This window comes from Esox lucius, chromosome 6 (genome assembly GCF_011004845.1).
Source record: "Esox lucius isolate fEsoLuc1 chromosome 6, fEsoLuc1.pri, whole genome shotgun sequence".
NCBI lineage: Eukaryota > Metazoa > Chordata > Actinopteri > Esociformes > Esocidae > Esox > Esox lucius.
This window is the reverse complement of record NC_047574.1, coordinates 13,865,406-13,873,120: the sequence shown is the minus strand read 5'-3', so window position 1 is coordinate 13,873,120 and position 7,715 is coordinate 13,865,406. Positions and strand designations below refer to the sequence as shown.

The window sequence follows — 7,715 nt, the reverse complement described above, 5'->3', positions numbered from 1 at the left end:
GTATCTGCATTAACTGAAGTGCAATCATCCAGTCTCTTCCTCTTCACACAAAAACTGCATTCCTACACCAATTTCTACCCAACTAGTGAAAAGATGATTTTCTCCTTCCATGGAGATTTTACCTTGCCACTGCTGTCTCTGCTTGTTCTCTTGGAGTATAAGGTTGGTTTGCTTGTCTGTAGGACTGTACCACTTCAACTATATATTTAACAATCTAACACCTACACCTGATGAGAATGATTAACCCAGACTCCAAAACAAACTTTATACCATCCTCAAGATGCTTTGTCCACTAGAAAAATTCCAAATACATTTTAGTATTTGGTCCTTGTTACTTGTTGGAATATTCAATGTGACTTAAATTATCTATATTCAGTAGAGACTGAGATTCCATGCAAGCATTGTGAATATGTAGCATAGTGGGCGCCTTTAAGCTAACTATCTGAGCAGTAGCCTGCTAAATCTAGGAATGACAGGTAATGGTCTGTACACATTCAAATTAAGGTGAGAAGTAAAAGTATAAAAAGCAAATCATTGGATTTATTAAAATGAGACACAATTGTGACATCAGGTCTTACAAACAAAATCAGAACCAAGCGATTCAGACTCAGATCACATGACTGGATTTTCAGATAAGGACCTAAAGAAATGGTGATGACTTCGGTTATAGAAATTACAATAATCATAGTTTAAATGTTGAATAAATACAGTAAATGGGCAAATTTTGCTGCACATACCCATTAAACAACAGTTTAGAGTTAGGCTACTTTTTCAGGTCTTTTGGAAAAAATGTAACTGGCATTGGAGTGGCAATTACTTTGTCAACACTGCTGTGAACATTGACATGTTATACTTGCTGAGTAGGGTACCTTTGTGGTTATCCCAGTTCTACAGCTGAGAAAAACAAGAACAAGTGAACTCATGCTTTCTCAAACTTTCCACTACATATGATTTAGTTCTATGAAGGACACCACCATCTGTTCTACGTTCAGAAGCCAGAATGACAGCAAAATAATTGAATTTGCTTTTAAGCTGTTAAAAGACTGATCAAAACACTTAAGCTTATATACAATGTACAGAATGAATGGTGTATGAACGCAAAGAGACGGTTTTCCAGATGTTATGGGGAGTATGACTTCTATTCATTCAATATACACTCTGATGTACAAGAATGTGTCCCATTCTCGCACTCATACTGCCAATTATGGGTGAAACAAATCTCACCTAGAAATCTCTCAAACATGTCCCCAAAGGTGAAATGTCCATTTAAACAAAAACTGTGTTCACTTGAAAATACTTTTCTATCCACAAAAACACTGTTTTCATACATATGAACTGCCATCACGATAGGGAAAAATCTGCTGTGGCACAAGCTAACTACAAGTTTCGCAAAACAACACTGTAGCTAATATATAGTTGTACACTTACGATTTTTCCTTGGTTAACAGACAAAGATAATAAATGTAATAACAAGTTAGACAGCTTGCTACATGTAGATATTTGGAGAAATGTGTACTTTGCGTTTGCATTCATACATTGTTCTTTTTCCCAAATGTTTGTTTCCAGTAAAAAGAGAATAAAGGGCAAAATTCAGAAAGTACCTGAAACTCTGATTTGGCTGTGAGTCACTGTTTGCAGCTCCTTCAGTCAAGGAGGACATGGACCTGTGAACCTCCCACTCACTGCATAACTACTATTTTGGAATAAAGCAGGGGGAGAAAATCTGTCTCGCCAAACATTCTTGAATCAGGATGCCCAATTGTTTGTATGGTATGGCATATATAAGATTTAATGTGATCAATTGGGTTTGTGAGGAAAAGTCAAAAGAATAAAATTCCAATGGGCCATGCAGATGGAGTTTCTGTAAACAGCAATGCTCAGAATTACCACATCAATCCTTTAACCATATTTTCAGAAGCATTATCAGACCTTGTTTCATAACTCTTCCAAAGCATTTCACGAGAACTGTGAATGGCCAGCCCATTTCCTTTTTTTAAATAACTTGTATGTCAACTTTCATGGTTGGATATTGAGGGCCATAACTGTATGTTAAAGGCCAAGGATACAAGCTTGATCTTCAAATCTTTAATCATATTTTGCAAGTCTATGTACATTCAGATCTGTGCAAGCTTATTTTTACAAGGGTGTTTTCTTTAGGCCTGTGCTTAAATGATATTCTACAAGCCTATAAAATGAAGTGTGAATACATTTAGCAAAGTTGCAATTAGGTAATCTAATATTTGTATAGATTAAACTTGAATTACATGTGTATTTTATTTTCAGAATTACAAAAAGCACATTCACGGCAACAAATATTCTGCTGTGAGGCTTGAGGCTAAGATGCTAAGATTGGTGGGAAACTATAGTAGAAAGTATAACTTGCACTAACACTGTCTTCATGTTTCCTGTAAGGTCTGAACTGATCAGATCTCAAAGTCTACACTGACTCCCTCATAAAGAGGGATGATTTTAAGGTTTTACTTAAGCATTACATGGAATTGCTACTACTTATTTCTCTGAACTGATGGATGTGAGCTTCAACTGGAAGTCAGTATAATGTTTGCAGGATGGGTTGACATAGGAGAGCTTGTGAAGTTTTAACACCATGCAGGCTGTGGTATTCTGAATAGCATTACCAACCTCCAATGCAGAAGAACACGGAAAAACATGTGAAGGGGCGGGTTCAGTAGGGAGGAAAACATGATTTAACTTGTTGCGTCAGTGTATAAAGCATGTAGCATACATAACGTTTTCATTAACCTATACATGACTATTTATAATGACTAGGCTTAACGACAATCATTAACAAATACACTGTGAAGAAAAACATTATTCAGACAGCCTAGGGCATTCCATCAGTATTATTATTCATGTCAATTCTTTACACCACCAAAAGCTGACAACTGACGGTTTCACACACACACACAGACACACAAACAGGCTCATACCGGTATGATGCGGCTTGGGCTGATTGGTGTACAGACATCTTATGCACAAAAAAGTTACTTTGATCACTAAGATGTTTGTTGTCCATTCCATATTTCTCAGAATGAGTTGCAGGAGTTTGAACCTGCGGAATCATTCCCTTATGTTTCCGCAGAACAGCAGGGTGTTGTCATGGGTTACTGCAAGGTTCTTCACATTCGGAGGGGAATGCCGTAAAGTTGTCGACCCTGACTGAGAAGTCTTGGAACAGACAGAACTACCCTCCTGGTAGAACAGTTCCCTCTTGGCGGGATTGAGCTTGATGCAGTGGTTCATCATCCAAGCAGAGAGGTCAGCCAGGCATGCAGAAATTAGTTTGATACCTGGGTCTCAGAAGGAGGAACTGTAAAAGAAAAATGGTGAAGTGTTATGGGGGACCATTCGTGAGAGCCCGCAGAGTAGAAGGTGGAGAGGAAGATCTGATGGTTTACAGTTTTGAGAGCAGCGCATAGATTTAGGAGAATGTGAACAATGGAAAGTTAGCTTGGGAAGTGCAAAGAGCCTCTGTTACACAGAGTAGAACATTCTCGGTTGAGTGACTCATTTGAAGCATGACAGGTTGAGGTCAACGGTTTCGTTCTGAGAGAGCCAACGGGACAGTTCAGAGACAGGGCATTCAGGCATTTGGAAAAGGAACAACTGGTCTGAAACTGATCTGAATTCAGAGAAGTCAGGTGCCAATTTCTTGCGGAGAGGAGTGACTGATCATCTTCACGCAATCAGTGGTCAGAGATGAGTTAAAGAAGGATGTGATAAATGGAAGATCTACAGAGATGGTCTGGAGAAGGCAGGAGGTTATTACATTGGGGGGGTTTGTGTTTTCATGTGACTGGACATCACTAGTTGCAGGATGAGGGACCAGTGGACTTAAAAGCCTGAGTGAATGACGTGTGGATGTCCTTCCAAGTGTTTGTCCAGAAAAATCAGCAGAGAGTTACGATGGATAAGAAGGGGAGAGGTAATGGTGATGAACAGTTTCTTGGAGTAAGTTAAAATGTGTAGCCACGGTAGGCTTTACATTTTTATACTTAGGAAATAACCAGTAATGTTACCTAAAAATGTGATTTGTAATTGTATATACAAAGAAAGGTAGCCAACTTACAAAGAAATGTTTTTATGGGCAAATAATTATTTGTACAAATTAACTGATGATTTTGACTTTTTTAGTTAATCTACATGAGAGCAACGATAGACATACAAACCAAAATAGACAACAAATACCCCTACCTTTATTGTCTCTGAGGGTCACCAGTGATGTCCCTGCAGAAAAGATGATAATAGCTCAAACCATCTTTCTAAAATATGTGAATAAATAATGCAATGATGCATTGTTGCAATCTTCTTTCTCTTTCCTCTACTGCTCTTCTATCATCTCTCCCATCTCTGTATCCTTCTCCATTTTTGCCTTTAGATCCTAACTCTACTGTTGTCCCTTTGCACATCTTATTACTCTGACTGTGCCCTTCCGCCCTGCTCCATGGCGAAGTGATTCTCTGTGATCTCACAGAACACTGCTCCATGGCGAAGTGATTCTCTGTGATCTCACAGAACACTGCTACATGCAGCTGAGCAGAATGGGGGAAACTAAACCTTAACCTCCAGTGGCTCATCCTCCTTACATTCCCTCCACACTACTTTCTATTTCTCTTCATCTACGGTTAACACTTTAAAGTCTAGTAAAGTTGCCTCATTTAATTCATAATATAAACCTATTGATACTTGAGAAGTAGGTATGTCTTATAAGTCTGATGATATTTTGGCCAATTATCTGACCTGCCTCGATTTCTTAGAACTTGCCCACCACATAAACCAGAAGCCACTATGCTAATCCCAGTCACACTTAAATATTATCACAAATACGTTTACAAGAACTTCATCCATTTCAGCTAATGTTCACATAAGCAAGACGAATGTTTAATGGATTTATATTTTTACCGTCACCTGGTGAAGAAGCCTGAAAGCAGGTTGTTGAAAATGTCCTTCTCTCTCCTGACTCCAAGTGGAGTCCATAGTGTCATACTCCCAGTGGAAACAGAGAGCCCTTGAGTTAATATTAGCAAAACACTGGGGTCACACAGGTTGTTGAGGAAGTTTCATTGAAACCCTGTATTATTGAATGAAAAGATCAGCACATTTGCTGAGACTAAACAATTAGATGTTTTCAATGCATTCCTTTTCTACAATATGGGCCTCTCCTAAGAAAGTGGTCTCAGCTGACTCTCATTAAAATCCCCAATTTTCATTGTACTTAGTTGCAGCTGTTTTGTGAGACTTAATATGAACTTGATCACCTAACAGCTGACGACACACAGTCTTCATTCTAAACAGACTAGCTGACTAATTAACCTGTACAGTATGAAGATCCCAATTGCTCCCAGCATCCCACACTCTTCGCCACAGACTAACAGTATCATCAGGGGAATCCCCATAGTGGTGGACATAAACATATACCTAAAACATCAGGCTTACCAAAAACAACAGTTTGGAACATCTTTTAAAATATGGAATGCCCCAGAGAGCTCAGCTATCTCGTGTGATTTAGTAAGCCAAGGAAGACCAGAAATATACTGTCTGATAGATCAGGAACACTTTTCCGGCCAGTAAGGCATGGAGGTGTTACTGTGACTATCACTGTTATCAGCACAACTACAGTGGCAATACTGCAATATGCAAACCACTAGTCAGCCTCAGAAACAGGACAGCCAGGTTATAGTTTGATACAAAAGTATCTAAAAGGGTGCTGGAAAACAGTGTTGTGGGTAGATGACAAAAAACTGAACATGTATCATGGCAAGAGAAAAGTGATGAGAAAAGAATCAACTGTCCTAATATGCAAACTAATACTAAAAATAAGCGCTTAATTCAGACACTGTAATTATCTTTGCCCAGAGTTGAGGAGTAACTTGTACAAATAATCTGTACAAGTAATCCGTACAAAAAATAGTAGGCTTTAATAATCTGTTAGGTAAAATAGACCCATTGTAATCGGATTACAAAAAAAAAAAAAAAAGCAAGCCTAGTTCAGCCGGCCCACAATTAGAAGTGATGAATGTAGTTGGCCTCCCTGGATTCGGACTCGGGTCTCCCAAGTAAGAGGCTGTGTCTTGAACCACTATGCCTTTTGTCATTTTGTCATGCATTTACATTACGCTAAGTTTGAATATTTCGCTAGACATCATTAAACTGGCTAACGTTTCTTATAAAGTTTACCTCCACCACAAATAGCATCTATGAAGTGTATGACTTTTGCCACTGGCCATTTTAAAAGCTTATAAGCCAGTAATATTTCGCTAGACACCATTAAGCATTGAGTTAGACTGACTAACGTTTCGAATTAAGTTTACCTCCACCACAAATAGCTATGAACTGTATGGCTTTTGCAGTTTTAAGAGCTTATTAGCCATTCGTGAATGACACTGATACAATTACTATCAATATAGGTGACGATAACTAACTTTTTAGAGAAATGTGTATCCCGCAAGGTTTTTGTCTATCCTGAATAAATCCTAATGCATAATTTGTTTCCCTGTGCCGGAAATCGAACGGGGAACCTGTGTCTCTAAACACTATGCTATTTAACAAGGGGTAGTGAGAAGATATTTTTGTATTTTCCTTTGTAAAGCACATTGAATTGCTTTGATGTATGAATTGTGCTATATAAATAAACTTGCTTGCTTGCTTCTAGGCAGGGATGGAGACAGGAACGACAGGGCCTGGGACAGAATTTAACATTTAGGACCCAAACCATGCGCCAAAAAATCTATTAATAGTAATTATATTCCTGTCTAAAAAAATTGTCATAAATGTTTTGTTGTTTAATGTTTTAATTCAACACAGGTACTGTAATTAATTATGTCACTTCTTTTCAAATCATAACCTACTCAGTCCCGATCAGCCATTACTTAACTGCGACACATACTTTCTCTTTTGATTTGTCTTACCATTTCTGTGCTCCTATTTTTGGTTGCATTGTGGCAAAACCAGATTTACAGTACTATAGTTAGACACATTTATTGGTTAAATTTGAACACGTTTTTAGCTGCACTATGTAGGATTTATTCAGTAAAAAAAAACTATTAAAGCATTTTGCAATTACTCACCCTTCAGGTTCCCTCACCAATGCCCAACAGAGAATCAGGTTCCAAACAAAAATAGCGTTAGCCTTGCTAATGTTAGCTTAGGGTTCCTGGTAGCAAGCTACATAAAGACTTCGCTTTACCATAGTAGTGTATGCTCTAGTAGACATGGCAGTCCTTGCCTCTGCCGTTATAGTTTCTTACAGTAAGCAAACTTGCTCCTTATGGCATACATATGCTATATATAGCACCATCCAGGTAAAATGCGCGTGCACATAAAAAGCCAAAGAGGAAAGGCTGCTTCGCAGCGATTGGCTGGAACGGGATTGGTAGTAGCAGCATGCTCCAAAAATGACATTGCAGTGGCACTTCAATTCTTTTTTTCTAGTACAGCATTAACAAAGTTAAGTTGGCGCTTGTGTTTAGGGTATCACCCTGATTGGCTGTTGGTGTTAAGGTATCACTCTGATAGGCTGTAGGTGTTAGGGTATCATTGATTGGCTGTTGGTAGAACAAACCATTTTTACAGAAAAAGGTTTAATCAATTCTTATTTTTAATAACAGTTAACCGTCTCGAAAGTACTAAATACTAACATTGACTGTAATTAATAATTATATTTAAGACAACCAAATGGGGCCCCCTAGACAAACGTC

At 38.3% G+C, this 7,715-nt stretch overlaps 1 long non-coding RNA gene across 3 annotated transcripts; it reads right to left on the bottom strand.

Moving 5' to 3' along the window:
* Positions 1–512: 512 nt before the first annotated feature.
* LOC105010377 lies at positions 513–7,270 on the bottom strand. Of its 3 annotated transcripts, XR_002196851.1 has the most exons (4): positions 7,086–7,270; positions 4,927–5,026; positions 4,213–4,245; positions 513–3,328 (listed from the first exon to the last, which is right to left on the bottom strand). It is a non-coding gene; the product is annotated as an uncharacterized LOC105010377 (long non-coding RNA). The 3 variants fall into 3 exon arrangements; XR_827988.3 differs by lacking the exon at positions 7,086–7,270 and having other exon boundaries at positions 4,921–6,229; XR_827987.3 differs by lacking the exon at positions 7,086–7,270 and having other exon boundaries at positions 4,927–6,229.
* Positions 7,271–7,715: the final 445 nt, after the last annotated feature.